Here is a 21,899-nt window from a genome sequence, read left to right on the forward strand (position 1 = left end):
TGTATTTCTGGACCCCAAAATCATGTTGAATAAATAAAGTTTTGATTATAAATTATATATATACTCCAGATATACCTTTTGCAACAACACGCCTAATTTAAAGTCCTAATATGTATTTCCTTTTTGCACAATTCACTTAGCAAAGTTTAGACTCATTCACACTATATGTATTGGGCTGCATTGGGAAATTTTGCCCAACACAGTCTCAATGCATAAACGAGTCAATTTCTCTTATGTTTTATGACTTTATGCAGTACAACTTGTAGTGATGCACTACAGGACATAGCAATGCACTGTGGTGCATAAAGTTGAATGGAATATCATGTTGTGATATTTCAAAAAAAGTTTAGAAATAAAGAATGAAAAAGGTAATAATTTGTGTTGTAAAATTGATACAAAGCATAGCATGCTCCTGCTGGTGTGAATAGGCACTAAGGCTCAGCTCACACTGTTGTGACTTAAGATCCAACTTGTGAGACTCCAAGTCTCATGACATGTGAAATCTCATGTTAGTCAATGAGAGCTGTCTTAATTAGCACTACTGAAATCGCTCCGAGTTTAGAAAAGGTTCCTGTACTACTTCAAGGAGACTTCTTTCTGGCTTGTGCCCATAGACTTTGAGGCCAGGTTCACACTGGCATGACACAACAGTCATACAACTGTGGATCTGACATTGCCCTGCAACTTGAACTCCCACATCTGTCCAACATCAATGAACAGGATCCGACCTTGATCCCGACAATGCCAGGCACTTTGTGTCTGGTATGAATCTTAAGATGGAAATCCACACCAAATTTAAAAATAAAAATGGCATGGGCTCCCCCTCCAAGAGCATACCAGGCCCTTCAGTCTGACATGGATTTTAAGTTTGGTCCCCCTCAAATCCATACCAGACCCTTATCCGAGCACAGCGGCCTGGCAGGTCAGGAAAGGGGGTGGGGACGAGTGAGTGCCTCCTTCCTGAACTGTACCAGCCTGCATGCCCTCAACATGGGAGGTGGGTGCTTTGGGGCAGGGGGCCTTGCACCCCCACCCCAAAGCACCTTGTCCCCATGTTGATGAGGACAAGGGCCTCTTCCCGACAACCCTGGCATTGGTTGTTGGGGTCTGTGGGCAGGGGCTTATCAGAATCTGGAAGCCCCCTTTAAAAAGGGGGCCCCTAGATCCCGGCCCCACCCTATGTGAATTAGTATCGGGTACTTTGTACCCCTACACCTTTACCTAAAAAAAAAGTGTCAAAAATAAAACACAGTACACAGGTTTTTAAAGTAATTTCTTAAGGCAGCTCTGGTGTCGCTTACGATCTCTTCTCCCCTCTCCGGCTCTTTTGCCTCCTCCGCGACTTCATTGATATTCAATCGGCTGAAGTAGGATCAAGGTTGGACCGACTGGTGTTGGTCCACTTAAGACGGCTCTCATAGGGAAACATTGATTTTCACATGTCATGCGACATGAGCTCCCTATGTCAGAGCATTTGTCGTACCAGTGTGAACTCAGGCCGATGGAAGTTGCCTCCAAGTCGGTTCCCCATCTATATTGATGTGATTTGGATCCAACATTACAGGAAGATTACCCAGACATTCCAAAAAGTTGCTTCTAAAGTCTCATCAAGTATCATCAAAGTAGTACTCAAATATCCAGCAAATCACATAGCAAAGTCAGACTGTAAGTTGCATGACTTTTAGGTTGCAGTAGTATGAACCAAACTTTAATGTCTACTTAACTTAGCAAATAATGTGAAGCTTTATTCACTTCATGGATCAAGTTGTGTTTTTAATTCAAAATCTTACTTTTTTTTAATGGAAAATTGAATTTCCCAGTTTGTGAGACTGGGAAGGAGTTTATAGGCATAATGACTGCTATTAGAGTGGTTTGTAAACCCAATTATGAAATCATCCAATCCACACTAATTTCAGAGAAGTACAAAAAGCAAATATATGCTCAGCGCAGTTGCTAATACCAACAAATCAGATACACTTTACCACCCTGAAAGAGAAGTCTTGGTTATATCACTTTTCATATTGCGTTATATTTCTAGCTTGGCCAAATGGTTCCTAATTGTGGTCTGTCCAAACCTAAATTATTTATATAACAGCAATAATAACATGCTGTGACTCAAATGCAGAATGCAAGCACTGATATTTGTCTTGCAAAGAAAGAAATCATATTTAAAGTTACTTAAACAGCAAGTTATCTCTGGAATCACTAAAAAGGCTAATATTGTTCACAATCTCTACATCTGAATTGGGGAGCTGCTTCCCCCTGATTAAATGAGAAAGAATAAATTGCGGCCCTCTGCACAAATTACTACTCAGTACATGCAAAATAATGTATTATAAGTAGCAATTTACTCTATTTATTGTACAGATATTGATGTGTATTGGGTTAATGCTATTTTTGAGACAGCACCATGGAAACTAGCCTTTTGACAAAGGTCCCATGTCAGAGCTCGACAGAAATAGAATAAGTATAGGAGGCAGCTAGGATAATGTTCATTAGTATTATTAATATTATTGTAGTTTTCTTTTTGTGTAAAGCGCAAGCATACTGCACAGTACTCTTTAGCAAGGTGGATTTTTCTTAAAGCGGAGGTCCACCCTAAAATGGACCTCCGCTCATCGGAATCCCCCCCCCCCCCTCCGGTGCCACAATCGGCACCTTTCAGGGGGGAGGGGGGTGCAGTTACCTGGATAATCCAGGTAACTGCACCCACTTCCGGGCTAGCTCTCTGCAGAACGGGGCGTACGTTACGCCCCGTTCCGCAAGCGCCCGCCCCCTTCAGCAAGTGCCCCGCTGCCTGCTGGGAAACACACAGCTCCCAGAGGCAGCGGGGACCGTCCGGATTGCGCCGCGCGGCTCGCGCATGCGCAGTAGGGAACCGGGAAATGAAGCCGAAAGGCTCCATTTCCTGATTCCCATACCCAAGATGGCGGCGGGACCCGGCAGCCGAGCGAGCGATCGGCTTCGGGTGCCGACATCGCGGGCGCGCTGGACAGGTAAGTGTCACTATTTAAAAGTCAGCAGCTGCAGTATTTGTAGCTGCTGGCTTTTAAAAAAAAAAAAAAAAAACGCGGAGTACCGGTGGACTCCCGCTTTAAGTTTACTGATAATATTGATGAGAACAACTTTTTAAAATCATATTACCAGTGAAAGAAAAATATATCTATATGATATTACCTTTGTTCCTGTTATGTGTATGTTATACACAAACCAATATACCTGTTATTTTCTATTAATCAAAATAGATTTAAATTCTATCACTAATACCATATTTCCCGGTGTATAAGGCGACCGGGCGTATAAGACGACCCCCTAATCTTACAGGTTTTTAAGATTGTTTGCCTCTACTTACCGTATTTGACAACCCCCCACCCTTTCCGAGGCTTCCGACGCTTCATATCCTTCTTCCTTCTTGCTGGAGCTGGAGCCATATCCTTCTTCCTTCTTGCTGGAGCTGGAGCCATATCCTTCTTCCTTCTTGCTGGAGCCGAAGCCAATCATGGCAAGCGATGTACTCTATTAATGAATACAAAGCCTGCTTGGATTGGCAGAGGCTGTAACATCATCAGCCGCGCATCTGACTCTCAAAGCAAATCTGAGCAGGCTACTGTATGTACATTATGTAGCCTGCTCGGACTGGCAGAGGTTGTTACTCCAATCCAAGCAGGCTCTGTATTCATTTGAATACATTGCTCACTGGGATTGGCTCAGCGGTATATACTGTATGTAGCTGAAGCTACATACAGTATTACCACACATCTAGCAGGCATCCGAGCAGCTGACCCGGCGTATAAGGAGACCCCTGCTTTATGATCAGGTTTTTTAAGTGTAAAATGGCGTCTTATACGCTGGAAAATACGGTATCTTGTATCAAATGTAAATAGTTATTATACATTGAAACATTATTTGCAATTTCTTTAAATCTTCAGCTTTATCTGGTGATCCTGATATAAAGGCCCATGTTTAGACACTTCTTGTTATGGGGTGAAAACCTGCCAGTAGCAATTAATGACTCAAACTGAGTTTGGTTTACAGGCCATTTATCAAACCTATTGTAGGTTGTCCCAACCTATTATAGGTAAGTCCCAAAATTATGAACTTTAAAATGTAATTCCATTATTGTTAAGAAGTAAAACAATCCCCTCTAGGTGATCTATGCCTATTGCAAAGATTTTAACAAACTGTGTTGCAGATCTTTCAAAGTTCTAATGAGGAAAGTTGCATTGCTTGCATAAGTTTTTAAGTATTGAACTCTTGGGAGTAACTCACCAAAACCTATTCCCATTGCAGGGGTTGCCTAAAATGTAACTTATGTCTTAATGCAGACTTCTTGAGAAATCAGGGAACCAATCATACAAGCATGAAAGGAAATTTCTGGGAGCGTTCTGTTCAGCATTGGTGTATTTTCTATATTTATATTATATTATTTCTATATTGCATTGAATTTTACAAAACATTACAGCAGCTGCAGAGTTAAAAGGAAAGGTAATTTTTAATCATTTTAAATTCCAATATGGCTTGTGTAGCAATAGTATATGATAAATATTTTTTTCTTTTCCACGAAAGTGAAGTTATCCTTTAATATGAACTTCCCCAACCAAAGTCTATGAGGGATGAATCTTGAAAATCAGCAGTTCCTATTTTAAAGGAAAATAGAAAAGGGATTGTCAAACAAGTGATATAGGCATGGAGAGCTGGAGGAGGACCTGGAGGAGGACGCCGTGAGCCAGAGGAGGACACTGGAAGCCGAAGGAGGACCTGGGGAGCTGAGGGATTAAACAGGGGACAGTCAGGGGTGATCGTGTGGCGGTGGGGGGCAGTTATAAGCATCAATCTCTCTGTATAGCTTTCAATAAAACAGCTGACAGTCGCGGGAGTGGGAGGAGGAGAAGCAGCTGTCAGGTGCTTTATTGAAAGCTATATAGGGAGATTGATGCTTATAACTGCCCCCACCGCCACACCGGTATCAGATAAAGCATTGGACAATTTGCACGAGTACAAGTATTCGTGCAAATGCTCAATATCAGGATCGATACCGATACTAGTATCAGTATCGGTGCAACCCTAAGCCCTTGTACACACGGTCGGAGATTCCAACAACCAAATCCATCGGAGTAATTCCGACTGATTAATTCCGGAAGAGGTTCGGAAGTGATGTTGCATACACACGGTCGGACAAAGTTGTCGGAAAATCCGATTGTACATAACGTGATGACGTTATTTCGTTATGACGGGACTACGTTCAGGCTAGTAGCCAATAGCTTTGGTCTAGGAATTTGATCTGAGCATGCGTGGCACTTTGTCCATCGGAGTAGGCTACACATGATCGGAGTATGTCCGATCGGAGCATTTTGTCGGAAAATTTTACCGGCAAGTTGGAAAAGTTGGTCCGTCGGATATTCCGACAGAAACAGTCCGATGGAGACCACACACAGTCGGAATATCCGACAAAACGGTCCGCTAGGACACATTCTGTCGGAATCTCCGACCATGTGTACAAGGGCTAATACTTACCTTATCCCGATCTTCCTCCAATGATGTGCATGAGAGCCTCGGCTCTCCAGGGAATCTCATTCCTCATGGGCAAAGACAGCAGCTGTCAATCACAGGCAGTGAGCGATTTGAGGAGAGAAGGGAAATCTCCTTCCTCATTGGCAAAGGCAGCAGCTGTCAATCACAGTCAGTCACATCTATGAGGAGAGAAGGGGAGAGAGGGGATGGGTAAAGCTGTTTGCTTTGGGAGCACTCGGCAGGAGGGGCCAGAAGACCCAAGAAGAGGAGGATTGGGCTGCTCTGTGCAAAAACACTACACAGAGCAGGTGAGTATAACTTTGTTATTTAAAAAAACAAACTTTAATATTACTTTGAAAACTGCAGCAGCCCGCTTTGATTCATTACAACTTGAAAAAAAGGTGTTTTAAGATAGTGTTTTTAGTTTTGAATGTGACTCCTGATTTTCTTATCCAGTGGCAATTGGCTTTAATTGTATAGTGGAAGTAGCAGCCACAACTAAAAACGATAGAAACTTTTCTTACAAAAAATAGTAAAATATTAAAGTGAACTTCATACAAAATGGTCATTGGCATAACAGTTTCAAAACTATTTTTCCTCTTCCTCTTCTTTCTCCTCCTAGAAATTTGTTTTTTACTAATGATAATAGCATGTTACAAACATTTTTTTGCAATTCACAAAAAAACGGTACTAAAACACTGCATGCAGCATTTAATCAAAATATGCAGTATTTATCTTATGAAACCATGCAGTATTTTATCGAATGCAATATCCAGTGGAAACGATACAGTGGAGAAAAATTAGAACCCCTGTCAGTTTTTTATTGCTAATAAAGAGGTCAAAATGTTTAAAACCGTAGAAATAGGACAACTCACTAAGTCCCTGCAGCATGTGTATTGCATTGCATGTGAATAGCAGTCAAAGGAAAGCTACTTTCATAGGACACATGTGGTGTATTAAAAACAACTACGTTCAATTAAGTAAATACAAAATATTTTTAAAAATATCAAATATCGAATGAAAATAGTATCAAAAAATCTATCCCCTATCTTGTAGATGCTATAACTTTTTTGCAAACCAATCAATATATGCTTATTGCAATTTTTGTTTACCAAAATATGTAGAAGAATAAATATTAGCCTAAACTGATGAAGAAATTAGTTTTTTTTACAGTTTTTTTGGGATATTTATTATAGCAAAAACTAAAGAATGTTTTTTTTTTTTCAAAATTGTCGGCCTTTTTTGTTTATAGTCCAAAAAAAAAAAAAACGCAGAGGTGATATAATACCACCAAAAGAAAGCTCTATTTGTGGGAATAAGAGGACATCGATTTTGTTTGGGTACAACATTGCACGACTGTGCAATTGTCAGTTAAAGTGAAGCAGTGCTGTATCGCATTAAATGGCCTGGTCACTAAGGGGGTAAATCCTTCTGGAGCTGAAGTGGTTAAAGGAGTTGTAAAGGCGGAAGGTTTTTTCTATGCATTAAGATAAAAAACCTTCTGTGTGCTGAAACCTCCCCAGCACCCCCTACTTACTCACCTGAGTCCCATCTCTCTCCAGAGATGTCTACGAGTATCTTACCCATCAGGGACTCTTCTCCTGATTGGCTGAGACACAGCAGCAGCACCATTGGCTCCCACGGCTGTCAATCAAAGTCAGTTAGCCAATCAGAAGAGATAGGGGGTGGGGGTCTGGTCGGGCTCCGTGTCTGAATGAACACGGAGCTGTGACTCAGCTCGGGTGCCCCCGTAGCAAGCTACCTGCTGTGGGGGCACTCAACAGGAGGGAGGGGCAAGGAGCAGCAAAGAGGGACCAGTTTGTTATTTTGTTTAAACGAGACTTTACAATCACTTTAAAGTAATTTTTGCTGTGATATTTGACAAAGTCATTGCTATATCTTTGGACAAGCCTGCGTTTTCTTGTAAGAGAATAGTGATTGTCATTCTCTGATGTTCTTGAAAGTGTCACTCTGGTATCCATCTGTGAAACCTTCAAATTGACACCCCTCTCAAATTGACACCCAGCTCAAGTTCCACACCTTTGTAAAGCCTCGTACACACAATCGGATTTTCTGCAGGCAAAACCTCAGACTTTTGTCTGAAGGCGTGTGGCTTGATTTTGTCTTGCATACAAACAGCAAGAAATTGTCGGCCAACAAACAGGAACGTAGTGACGTACTATGTGGTTTTTCAGCTCTTTAGCTCCACCCTTTGGGCTCCTTCTGCTAATTTCGTGTTAGTAGAAGTTTGGTGAGTGTTGATTCATGCTTTTCATTTCGTGTTTTTCATTTCATGCTTTTCGGTTTGTTTCTGAACGGCCATTCGTCAACCAGACATGTTGCGGAATTGGAGGAGATAACGTGTTATTTATTATTGGCCTTGGAGTTATTGCTTTGACCCAAGTCTAGTCCAGGAACAGGAGGAGAAGGATCTCTTGGACTAAAATCAGTTGCTTTATTAATCGTGACCAATTATGTCATATGCCTTTGCTGCAGGAGAATAATCCAGATGATTTTTGGAATTATCTCTGGATGACGGACCCCTGCTTTCAACAGCTCTTTGCATTGTCGACCCCCTATATTAAGAAGCAGGACACATACATGAGGCTTTTTTTTGGTTGAATAATAATGATTTGATTTGGAATATTTTCTATATTTTTGGATGCATAGAATGCACTTTTTGGTTAAAGTGGTTGTAAACCCTTACAAACCACTTTGACCTACAGGTAAGCCTAGATTAAGGCTTACCTGTAGGTCCAAGCAATATCTCCTAAACCTATATGGTTTAGGAGATATTTGCCCGAAAACGGGCACCGCTGTCTACGGCGCATGCACCGTAGACAGCGGCACGCAGGCGCACTGAGCGCGGCATTTCCAAGAATGGAGCTGCCGCGCGTGTCGACTCCCGTGCGCATGCGCGGGAGTGATGTCATCGCGGCTTCGCCGAATGACAGCGGCGGAGCTGCGAGACCCCACCAACAAGATGGATGCGGCGGACTACAGGGGACAGCGGCGACTTTGCTGGCTCCTGTGTCAGGTAAGTGACACATAATGGACTACTATACGATGCATAGTAGTCCATTATGCTTTGACTTTGCAGGGAATGAAAGAGGAAGTAAACTCATCAGGGTTTACTTCCTCTTTAAGTTCTATTGGCAGATAGCATGTCTAATTTTATTTATTTTGTCTTTTTTTAATGCATTTTGTATAGAAAATTGACAAGGGACACCAACATAGTTATATCTTTGATCTTAAAAACTACGGGATAATGGTGTTGTGGTAACTTGCCCAAAAAAAAAAGCATAATAATATTATTCTTGATATCACTAGAAAAAAAAAGCCTTAGAAAATTAGTTTGCAATAACTCCGTCAGTATCACCAGCAAAGCAGCTTCATTATTATCCCATTAAAGAATAGAATGTGCTGCATTTGGAGATTTCGTAATTTTGTTAATGTTAATGTTAATTCTCCATTACGAACGCTAGTTTACAAGGCCGACCGTTTCCGTCTCATCCTTGCTTCCGAGCATGCGTGTTTGTACTTTGGAATTTTGTCCGACGGACTTGTGTACACACGCTCGGAAAATCCGACAACAGACATTTGTCTGCGGTAACCTGACATCCAACATTTGTCTGCGGAAAATCCGACAACAATTGTCCGATGGAATGTACACACTGTCGGATTTTCCACCAACAGTCATCATACATTTCCCGTTGGAAAATCCGATCGTGTGTACGAGGCTTTATAGTACTTGTTCATTCATAATCCCATTCTGTCTTGCAAATATTTGAGCCAAAGATATCTATAAAAATAATTGTGAATAATTAAAAGTATCCTCACTACATATGATATATGTTCTAACGAGGGATTAGACCATCCAAAAAAATGTTTTTTTTTATTTTCCTTGCATGTGATTGGGTATTCTTTGTAAAGTGAAGCTTTACCTAATTTACAGGCAGTTCCCGGCTTACAGTGTAACTCCAGCCAAAAAAATAATTTTTACGTTTTTTAAAAGCAAATGGACGGGTTAAAAACCCTGTTTAACAGTCTGTACCCCTGTTCAGAAGAGTTCACCTCACTTTCTGTCCCTGGGACAATTGAATTTAGAAAAATTTGGGTTGTCGTAGAAACAAGGATTGGTGATAAAACTTCAAACCTTTTTCCCATGGAAACTCTTACAGGAGGGAATTTCCCTTCCTAGGGGTAGAGTTCTTCTCAGTTCCTGTTGTCTCCCTCCGTTTGAGTTGCATGTAAGTTGAATCTTTGTAACCGGGGACTGCCTGTGCTAAGCTTTGGAGCAACTGGCAAATTGCACAGTCTATTTGCCTTAAAGTTAAACTATAGGCACTTTTTTTTCATTTCAGGTAGAGTAAAGCCTTGTACACACGGTACAAAAATCGGAAGGGGATTGTCATTTGACAGACTGTTGTCCGAAGTTCTTACAATTAGTACGCTACTTTCAACAATTGTTTTCCAATTTTTGGCCAACAAATGTTGGATGACAGGCTAGTAAATTTTTGTCAAACGACAGCTCTACATCAGATTTTCGGATGGTCAGTACACAAATCCGTCACACAAAAGTCATAATTACAAACACGCATGCTCGGAATCAATGCTCACCAAACACAAAATTAGCAGAAGGGGTCCAAAGGGTGGTGCTGAAGAGCTGAAATTCCTTGTAGTAAGTCACTACTTTCGTGTTTGTGGCATGATAATTTGTGGAACGTTAGTATGTAAGACAAGATCCTGGCACACGCCCTTTTGACAAAAATCAGACGCTCAGTTGTCCAACAATTGTACTGTGTGTATGAGGCTTAAGGGAGGGTTATAAATAATCCTTGTCAGTTTTTTTGCCATTCGTGTCCCATTGGAAGATTTCTTCTTTATTACTTTTCTGGGGACAACCCAAAATTTGTGATCTTCTTTTGCTTTTACTTTCAATGATAGTGGTAAGGACAAATATAGAGAAGGTGAATCTCCCTAATGGGGACAGAGACAACAATAAAAACCTGAAAGGTGTAAGTGTTCTAATCCACGTCCACTCTATCCAAAACTAAAAAATAAATTCTCCTTTAGTTATAAGCATATCAACCCCAATGATTTCCATATTTCCATATTTCCGTTTCTATGCAATACTGTTGAGAGAACTGAACCAAAAAGGCAGAGACTACTCAAAAATTGGGTATTGTATTTTTACATACCGTAACCACTTCAATACCTTTTCGCTCCTTTCTTCCCAGGACTATTTTCAGCTTTCATCGCTGTCGTACTTTGAATGACAATTGCATGGTCATGCAACACTGTACCCAAACAAAATTTTCTTCCCACAAATAGAGCTTTCTTTTGGTCGTATCTGATCACCTTTGGGTTTTTTCTTTTTTGCTAAACAAACTAAAAAAGACCAACATTTTTGGAAAAAAGTTTTGCTTCGTTTCTATCATAAAATTTAGTTTTCTCATTCACTAACAGGTGCTGATGTGGCGGCACTGATGGGCACTGATGAGGCATCAATGATGGACAGTGATGAGTTGGCACTGATAAGGTGGCACTGGCAGACACTGGTGAGTTGACACTGAGGAGGTGGCACTAATGGGTACTGGTGAGAAGCCACTGATATGTAGAATTGATGGGCACTGATAGGTGGTACTGATATGCAGCACTGATGGGCACTGATGGGCAGCACTGATATGCAGCACTGATGGGCACTGAGAGGCGGCACTGATGAGCATTGATAGGCGGAACTGATGGGTACTGACCAGCGGCACTGATGGGCACTGATAGGTGGCACTGATTGGCACTAATAGGTGGCACTGATTGATGGCACTGATGGACACTAATAGATGGCACTGATGGGCAGCACTAATGATGAGGTACTGACGGGTGTTACTGCTGGGCACTGATTGGCACTGTGATGGGCATTGATTGGCAGTGTGGTGGGCTCTGGCACTGTGGTGGGCACTGAGAATCTTTATTGAAGGGGCACTGACTGTCAGCTTTTGGACACTGATTGGCAGCTCATGGGCACATCTGATGGGGGCTGTGCTGATAATCAATGTGCTGATTATCAGCACAGACCAACCCTCTGACAAGGAGAGATGCCGATCGGCTCTCCCTGTCAACACAAACCGAGGAATGCAGAGGAATGCCATTTTATTGGCACTTCCTGGTTCAAACAATGTTCAGCTGTGATTGGTCAGAGGCTCCTTACCACGATCGGAGATGCGGCATGTCAGACTGACATGCCACACTAGCGATTGCCGCACTGCGTTTCCCCGCGATCGCCATGTAAGGATGGTGAGGATAATGCATCTAGCCTATAATATTTCTTCAAACTTTTGCTGGGATATGTATTGTGCTGTGATATGTATTGTGCTGGGATATGTATTGCACATTGGACTGATTTGTAATGCAGAGTTCATTTTTTCACACGATACTAAAAAATTCAAAAATAAATAGAATCAATCTATGCATCTTAGGGGAGAAGGGTGAAGGAGTTTTTTTTAGGGACGATTATTGTTAACTAGGGGATAAGAGGAGTTAAACAAGAACAATTGTTATTTCTATGGTTGCTTTAACTTAGATCATACACAGCTCAAAGGTAATTTGTATGATCTTTATATAAATGAAACAGAGTAAATACAACAAGTTTTATAAACACTGTTCAGAGGGGATTCAGAAGAAACACAAGTCTTTGTTTGGCAGCAGATAACTCTGTGTCTGATGTATTACTCTAGAATTCACATTGGTCATTTTGACAGTTGGAAATGGCTTAACTACTTGCAGACTCACCACAGTAATTATATTGCAGTAAGATGGCACCAGCAGGCACAGTGACGTATATGTACATCATTGTGCCTGCTCCGGTTTAGGAGTGCACTGACACCCCCAACCCCAGAGCAGATTGAAGATCTTGATACCCAGCTGTTGTGAATGAAGGACACTGGCTGCAGCCTTGTAAATGTGTTTGGCAGCCATTCGGCTGCCAGATCACATCCACAGTGCTTCATGAACATTTTACAGAAATGAAAAGTAGGTAAGCAGCTTTATTAACCTGCAATTTAAAAGGGGAGATGAAAAAAAAATTAAGTATATTATTTCCCAGAAAACTAAACAGAAAAATTGTACAGGCTTGATGCACGCTACGTATGCAATGTTAGTAGGTTGCAGTTTAAGAGGGACAGATCAGACAGTTTTAAAAAAATAAATCAAAATTATTCAACAGAAAAAAGCTACAAAAAAGTGTACAGAAACTATGAACACTATATAGGAGGCCACAATTTCAAAGTGAGACATCAGCAGCTACAGTAAAGAGCAACTGAAGTTGTTGCTGACACAACAAGGTAGTCCTTGGAGGGACCGTTGGGCCTATGCACTATAAACTAAGAGAGGGGTCGATCTCTGTCTGCCATAATGTGTTTCTCCTTATCTTGGCTGTGACAGCTGAGCTTCTCATTGAGTGCCCCCATGTGACAGTGTGCGCCGACATAATACAGACATAACATCTGAAGTGAGAGGGAGGCCACACGGCCCCCCTGGAGCATGGGCGGGGTCACTATTTTTGTGATCACTTTTAAAAAAAATTGTGTCATTTATGATTTATGACATATTGCAATAAACCTATTGTTTTTTTTTTTGACCAGCACCATTTGGAGCCATTTTGTGTTCTTTTTCCTCATATTTTCCATTTTGAGTATTGGAGGAGAAAGAGAGAGCCTGTTCTGGATACGTCCATTGTGTAAGTGTTAGTGCCTTTGGAGCCCTTGGATGGAGAATTGAGGACCCCCCACCAGGATCCATTCAATCATCATCCACATACAGCACCAGACAGAGATTCTAAGCCTTTATTACCCACTGTCGTATGACATGTGTGTCCAACTACATCGGTAAGAGTACCCATCTTTCTATTTTTGAATGGTCGGTGTAGATGTGACTTCAGACAACCGGTTCCAGCTTTATTCTTTTCAGTGCCATATTCAGATTGAATCCATGTTTGGCATTACCTCATAGGAATACCTATATCTGCATATTTGTGTTCACGCGGACTATTTTAGTTATAGGACATATTGGATTAAGTTCCCCCAGTTCGAACTATACTTACCCAGTTCACTGCTTTGGGTTTTGCACCTTTTTGTGTACCATATTACATTTCATGTTTTTATTTATATTGTGTATTATTTTGTTGTCTGTTTAATTACACCCTCACATATTTGTTTATACAACACTTAGCGCTACACTAATTATTTACTTCTCTGCTTGGCTATGTTTGCTTGAGTGTTAGCTGCTCATCACTTTTTCACATTTTAGCGGAATGTTTTCCCCCACCTTCTCTATAATAAATATCCCCTAAAAATATATAAATAAACATTTGTTATCCTCAGTTTAGGTCGATACATATTCTACATATTTTTGGTAAAAAAGTTATAGTGTTTACAAAATAGGGGATAGTTTTATGGCATTTTTACTAATAATTTTTTTTTTTTTACTAGTAATGGATGCAATCAGCGATTTTTATCATGACTGCAACATTATGGCGGACACATCGGAAATTTTTGACACATTTTTGGGACCATTGTCATTTATACAGCAACCAGTGCTATACAAATTCACTGATTCCTGTGTAAATGACACTGGCAGTGAAGGTGTTAACCACTAGGGAGCAGTGTAGGGGTTAAGTATGTCCTGGGGAGTGATTCTAATTGTGGGGGGCTTGGTTACGTGTGACACATCACTGATCTCTGCTCCCGATCACAGGGAGCAGAGATCAGTGACAGTGTCACAAGGCAGAACGGGGAGATGCTTGTTTACATTAGTGTCTCCCCCCGTTCTTCCTCTCCGTGAGATGATCGCGGGTATCCCCACGGTGATCAAGTCCACGGGACCTGCGACCTGACTCACGAAGGTCACAGCCGGCGTGCGGTGGCACGGCGGCAAATTTCAAGGGACATACAGGTATGCCCATTTGCCCAGCTGTGCCATTCTGCCAATATACATCGGCGTGCGCCAGACGGGAACCAGTTAAAGGGCATGGCTTAACACACACCTTTTAAAGATGTTGAGAAGAAATCCTGTACAATGTTGTACAGAATCACTCTCAGGACTCAAGAGAAACATTACCATACAGTGTGCATGCAGATATAATAACAGATACAGAGGATAACACCCCACAGACAAAACAAGATGTTTTACTTTGCAGTATCCATACAAATAGAATACGAACAGTTAAGGCCAATACATTAAATTTACAGTTTCCTCTCCTCTGTCTTGATCTAAGCTATTTCAGCTATATTCCTGTGTGTAAATGTACAGCTGTGCACAAACACCTTGTTCCATACACTGAGTGCTTGTGTGTGACTGATAATGCAGGGAAAAATCTGTGCTAAATACATACTCAGGATAAAAAAAAGTTTAGTAAGACAAGAGAGCATGTAGTAGCATCTGCCTTGTTGTAAAGCTTCACAAGGAGCTTCCTCTAGCTCTGGCTGCTACTCATCATTAAGAGAAGGGATGCTTTCCCACAGGGCTTGTGCAAGTATTTTTGACACCCTGGGTGATGCCACCCCTGACTCCACCCCCTTTTCCATGTCCATGTGAACCCCACCTTTGTAATGAAGCACCCATCAAATGCAGCCTCACCAGCGCTCATCAAATGTGGCCTCACCAGCACTCAGCAAATGTGGCCTCACCAGTGCCCATCAAATGCGGACTCACCAGCACCCATCAATGCAGATTACCAGCGCCCATCAAATGTGGCCTCACCAGCACTCATCAAATGTGGCCTCACCAGCACTCAGCAAATGTGGACTCACCAGCGCCCATCAATGCAGCCTCACCAGTGCCCATTAAATGCGGCCTCACCAGCGCTCATCAAATGTGGCCTCACCAGCAGTCAGCAAATGTGACCCCACCAGCACCCATCAATGCAGCCTGCTAGCGCCCGTCAATGTAGCCTTACCAGCGACCATCAAATGCAGCCTCACCAGCACCCATCAATGCAGCCTACTAGCACCCATCAATGCATCCTCACCAGCGCCCATAAATGCAGCCTACCATTGCCCATTAATAAATGTTTGCTTGCTTCCATTCATTCAGTATTTGGAACACAGATACAGTCCTCCGGTGCTGCGCCTCTGACAATATGTGTGGATGGAGCAGTGGTAGCCTGCTGATGCTAAGAATTAGTTATCTGCAGAGAGAAAAGAGTATGGATGGGCGCCCTAGGCAGCAGGGCACCCTAGGCAGCAGGGCACCCTAGGCGGCTGCCTAGTTTGCCTAGTGGTAGAACCGGCTCTGCGTTCCCATGTTTCCCCTGCAGCTATCATGTGACCTCTGATGTCACTTGTGAGCTACAGTAAACCAAAGAAGAAAAATTTTCTTAGCTCTGCTGGCAAACAATCACAGTAGAGGTACTGCAGAGTCAGCCTTTTTTATATACCTGGGAGATGAGGTAAAGGCAAAGTCAGGTGTCTCCCTAAAATTTTGGGGGACTTGACTGTATTGGGTACTCCTATCTGCCTATTGCCTAATAGCATAAAGAATGTCTTTTATCAGGTACATCAGTGAATACCATGTCATAATTTCATAGACAGTAATGAGTCTTCAGATTAGGTGCCTGTAAGGAACTCTGCTATCTTGCTCCACCACCATGTTTGAGGTAAAACATATTCTGTAGATCATTTAAGTCTAGAGAACGTGATTTTATACATACAAAATGTACTGATATCTACTGTATCATTTATAGGCAACATTAGGAAGTTATGCTTAAGAAACTATACAATACCATGCCATTCCTGTAATTTCATACTTTATGCAGATTGGGGATGCAATTCGGGTGTGTTGCTATCATAGGTTGGCAGAAATTCACCATACTGAATTCTTTGCAACCACGGTGCAAGGCCTGGCTTTTGAACTTAGTTTAACTGGCTTTGAAGGGCTAATAATTGGAGCTTTGTTATGGGCCATCCCATCCCAGTCACAATAAAAGGGTGGGTTGCCAGAAGCCATTTGTCAGTGTGTGTTGGAGTAGTTTAGCTAACAGGCTATGTAGAGAGACTTAGTTGCTATTTACTAGTATACTGTGTTATATTGCATTAATTTACTGTAGATTGCAGTGTGGTGGGCTCCATATTCATGTGTACATCTCTGCATTCAAACTTCAGAGAACTTTTTTGTGTGTAAGAAACAACTTTAGTTGCTATTTAGCTGTTTGATCCTACCATGCAGCCTTTATTTTTGCTGTTTTATTGTGGTGTTTTTCTTTTCTTTGGCTAGGACTTTTTTTTTTTTTTTGGGATCCATTGCTGGCACAGGCAACACTGCAGCATATCATCTGTGGTAAAAATACCAGCCATTTGGGTACCACATGCATGACTGCACCACAGAGCTTGGTGAGAGCAGCATCTAAATGATTTGTGAGCACAAGGCCCACACTCTTCTTTGTCATCTCATTTTTTTATATCCTCACCCAACAATATTCTTATGTTGCATCCATAGCAAAATCTGTTACTGCTAATGACAGGAGGGGAAGTCTCAAAAGTGATTTCAGAGACCTATAATGCCCCATTTCAAGTGGAGAAGAGGATCGTGGTGCTACACTAAAGTGGATCATGCCAAGTCTTGAACCTCTGAAGAGATCTCCTAGACCCACCCCACCATCTTCATCAGCATCCTTCCCAAGGCTGTCTCTTCTGCAGCTGCTGGGGCATTAGAAAATAATGTCCCCAAATCACCCTCATATCCAGCATCCTAATGCCAGTTTGTCGAGATTGCTGGCTTTACAGCTGCTTCCTTTTCAGCTTATGGAATCAGCCCACTTGGGTGAGGTTAGAGCTTGTTCTACACTACAGTTCCAGGTACTTAGCTGCCATTATTTTGACTAGAAAGCCATCCTCCAGCAGGTGGTACAGTATGTAATGTATCTTTGCTGCTGTACCTGCTATCAGTGGCAGGGCACACATGGCTAAAGCATGGGCAGGGTCATCAAAGAGAGTGACCACTATTGGATAGCTAAGCTATTAGTAAAATGGCAGATCTACTGCCACCCTTCCAAGAGGAAACTCAAGAGGCAGCACCTTAAAGAAGTGTTGGGTAAGAGCCTCTTTGCTTAATGGCAGGTTCCCCTCTGATGACTGGTGGGCCTCCGATCCTCTGATTCCTTAAAGTTAGAGCAGCAGTAGTGACAACATTTTTTAAAACCACATCAGACAGACCTGACTGCAGACAGCACTTGCAAGCAGCGCTTAAAACATATGAATGCTGACTGCATCAGTCCAGGGCTGATGCAGGCAATTTCAGATGTGAGGACCTTATGGACTATTGGATATTCAAGCTGTGACACTGGCTGGGGCTTGTATAGTATGTGATGGAGCTGTCTTGGGTGATTTTGTAAGAGGGCCATGCTTCAGGGTATTTTGTTACAGAGAGGCAAATCTGGTATAATTTCATTAAAATGAATTACCAATGACTACAAAACCTCTGCTACTTAGGTTACACCCCCCCCCCCCCCCCCCCCAAAAAAAAGATACCCACCACCAATACCAGCTCACACCACCTCTTCTGGCCTATTCTGATTCATCAGCACTGTAAAGTTGCCACATAATGCCTCCACAGGTGACCCTCAGCTGCCAAATTTTAATGTTCCAGAACTCTAAAATATTGTCACTCAGAATACACTCTAATGTTTATTTCAAGATAAGCCCTGCCTCACCTCTTCCTTTTACATTGCGACTTTACCAAGCTTCTTATATACACACAGCTGTACAACATTTTTGTTATTGACTCAAATCAAACTCTCTCATTTTTGTTTCCAGATAAAACAATCTTTGTTCCTGTTGACTCTTAAATAATACACTCTAATAATTATTTCAAGATTAAACTGCCTTTTCTGTTTCTTTTATATTGCGGCCTTACTAAGCTGCTTACATACTATCCAGCTATTGTACAATATTTGTGGTTATTGCCCCTCAAATAATACATTCTAATGTCCTAACCAAGCTGCTTACATACTATACAGCCACTGAAAAAAACTTCTGGCTATTGTTTCTCAGATAATACATTCTAAGCTATTACATGATAACACCTGCCTTATCTCTTTCTATTTGTTGTCTATTCAAGAGCTTGCATACTATCCTGATGCTAGCCAATTTTTACCAAACACTTTCCTAGAATATGTGGTTTGAAGTGTTTTGTCCAATGGTGACAGTGCAATCACCTTTACCGACTCCAGGAAATAGAGAAAAATTCTGCAGTGCCCCCCCATTATAAGGGTTATGGTCATTATGTCTAGGGTTGCTGGAATAAGAAGTAAATACCTTATTTCATGAACCAGAACCAGTAGGCTTCCTCTGGCAGTGCAACCAGTCTCCCACAGCCTTCTCTCCTGACTGCACTATTGTGGCATGTGAAATATTGGACAATTATATCTAATATTTTTTTTTAAAAATGTAATGTTAAAGTATAAATTCACTTTCTCAAGAAAGCGTGGTGTTTGCATGTACTGTGTTTTCTTATAATTGCTTATTTTTTTATGTGTATTTGTGAGTATATGTGCAAAAATACTGACCAACAATTGTATTTTTTTTTTTTTTTTTGATCAATATGTATGTATTATTTGTGTGTACAGGCACATTGAAAACCAGAAACGTGAATTCCTGCTTGTGTGATTGGCTTACTGTTTTTCCCAGAAGTCTACACTAAGATAAAAGTCAGATTTTTGGCATCCGCTGTAACGAAAATTTTGTTTTTGGTAAGATGCTCCCAATAAGAAATCCTGCCTAAAGGTATGCAGGCCCAGCAGCTTTCCTCATTAGTGCCAACTGATTGATAATTGTGAAACCATTCCCATTAGACTCACTCAGCACAGAGGCACAGAGGCTCAAACAGTGATGTCTTCAGAATACCAAAAGGTACAAATCTGTCACAACGTTTATTAAAATCCATGCAATGTACATAGATCACCGAGAGGGAAATGTTTTACGCCTTAAAGTTAGAAAACAAATGAAAAAATTGATTTAAAATCATTTATGGTTGTTACTACATTATTGTTAGAGCTTAAATAGACCATTTAGTTAAAAATGATTTTCCTATATGATTTTGTGTACATTTTCAGCATGTTACCTGTAAAATCCTTTCTTGTAGTGTCCTGTAGACACCCAAAAGCCCTGCAACCGTTGCTGGGTACCACCATCTTGGATGTAATGTCAATAACCCAAACAGACTCAGAACTGTCATTCAAGTGACACTTTTTAGTATTCCATGTTGCTTTTTCCCCTACTGCTACATAAAAGGCTATGTAAGGAGGTGAGGTTGGAGACATTGGATCCATACAGTGAGTAATAGACCCTCCTAGAAGAGGAAAGAGCTATGCAGTGCACGGAAATAGGGGGTTATGCTAGGCCAGTGATGGTGAACTTTGGCACCCCAGATGTTTTGGAACTACATTTCCCATGATGCTCATGAACTCTGCAGTGTAGATAAGCATCATGGGAAATGTAGTTCCAAAACATCTGGGGTGCCAAGGTTCGCCATCACTGTGCTAGGCAATTGACTCTTCCTGAAGAATCCTACTTAATAATGAATGCCGATAAACAAAGGAGGAATTTTTGCCAGTGTCACAAACAAACAGAGTATGTTTCTAGATCAACATATAGCCAAGTAGACAAGGAATGGAGAAACCCAATAGGTTCTATAGTGGGCATTGAGAAGCCTACCCCTGAGTCTCTGTGATCTCAGAAGGTGCTCAGATAGACAGCCTATTAATGGAACAAGCACCAGGAACAAACAGACTAACTAGCTCTCCTATCACTAACCTATATTAACATGCATTCGTTCATTTTTTGCATTTCCCTTAGAATCAGTACTAACCGCTTGTAAGTGCATGTCAACACAGTATTTCCCCTGTGGTGTGCAATGCATGCATGGATACATTTACAGAAACCTCAACATACCAACATATGATTGTTTAGAAAGCATACAGGCACACACAGCTCTATAACTGTGCTGGGAGCCAGCGTGCAAATAAACTGCAATGAAACATTTCTTTAGAGAATATATTCCTTTACTTTGTGCCAGAGAGACGATAAATACATTTTTTGAAGGTTTGTTTAAAGCCCAACTGATGTCACAGAACTCTATATTCAGTCAGGTAGATATTACACTAACAATATAGGCCTCATGCACACTGGGAGTAAAAAACAACCAGGGCATTTGACATTTATTTATTTTTTCAGCCTTTAAATGCCCTGTTTCTTAGCTTTTGTGGCCATGCACACATCCAGGCATTTACAAGCATTTTAGAAGTAGAACATTTAGAAAAAAAAAAACTTCAATTGCACGTTCAGGAGAGGAGTTTTTGAGAAGAAAAAATGCTTGACACATCTAAACGTACTTAAGCGCTAGGTGCATTTAGTGATTGAGTGTTTATTCATTTCAATGGCTAATGGAATGAATAAATGTCCAAATGCTTGCCGTGCCTAAATGCACCTAAAAGTGTTTTTGAAACATGGTTTTATGGACATTTTTAAAAGCTGCTTTTCTCCTGCTAAGATAAAGAGCATTCAGAGGAGCTGGGGGAATGCCTAGTGTGCATAAGGCCATATACTTTCACTTTGCTGTTATGGCAGCTGTGCATAAACATCAATCACAAACACACTGGCTCTCCACCTTAGCACTACAGGTCTATATTAGGATACTGGTGATGAGGGCCATTACTCATCTATGTCAGCATAGAGCACTGGAGTGAGAGATCAGCTAGTGCATTTCCACATCCATGGCAAAAACATATTTTAAGGGATATTCAAGCCACATTCAGTTAACGTATAACTAAAGGCAAAACTTTATTTTTAGATATGGGGGGTTATTTACTAAAGGCAAATCCACTTTGCACTGCAAGTGCACTTGAAATTGCATTGAAAGTGCACTTGTAAGTAAAGTCGATGTAGATCTGAGGGGGACATGCAAGGAAAATAAAAAACAGAATTTGAGCTTGAACATGATTGGATGATAAAATCAGCAGAACTTCCCCTCATTTCAGATCTTCCCCTTAGATTTAGAACGACTGCCCTTCCAAGTGCACTTGCAGTGCAAAGTGGATTTGCCTTTCGTAAATAACCCCCTTGGATTGAATGGAAAGGGATTAGGACATCTTTCAGGTTTTTTTTTTTTTTTTGCAGTCTGTGCCCCTGTTAGGGAGATTCATCCTCTCTATTGTCATATATACAGTTATCATCAAGAGTGAAAGTAAAAGAAAATCTCAGCTTTTGGGTTGTCCCCAGAACAGTACTAAAGGGAATTGTCCCATGGGGACACTAGTTCTGGTGACCCTGGAGAAAACCATGGATTTCCTCACTTGGGAAGGATTTCCACCCACTTCATGTTTTGGCTATTGGACAAGA

The sequence above is a fragment of the Lithobates pipiens genome, unplaced genomic scaffold (genome assembly GCF_037356315.1).
Source record: "Lithobates pipiens isolate NorthernLeopardFrog02 unplaced genomic scaffold, aLitPip1_a1.2 Scaffold_13, whole genome shotgun sequence".
Classification (NCBI taxonomy): Eukaryota; Metazoa; Chordata; class Amphibia; order Anura; family Ranidae; genus Lithobates; species Lithobates pipiens.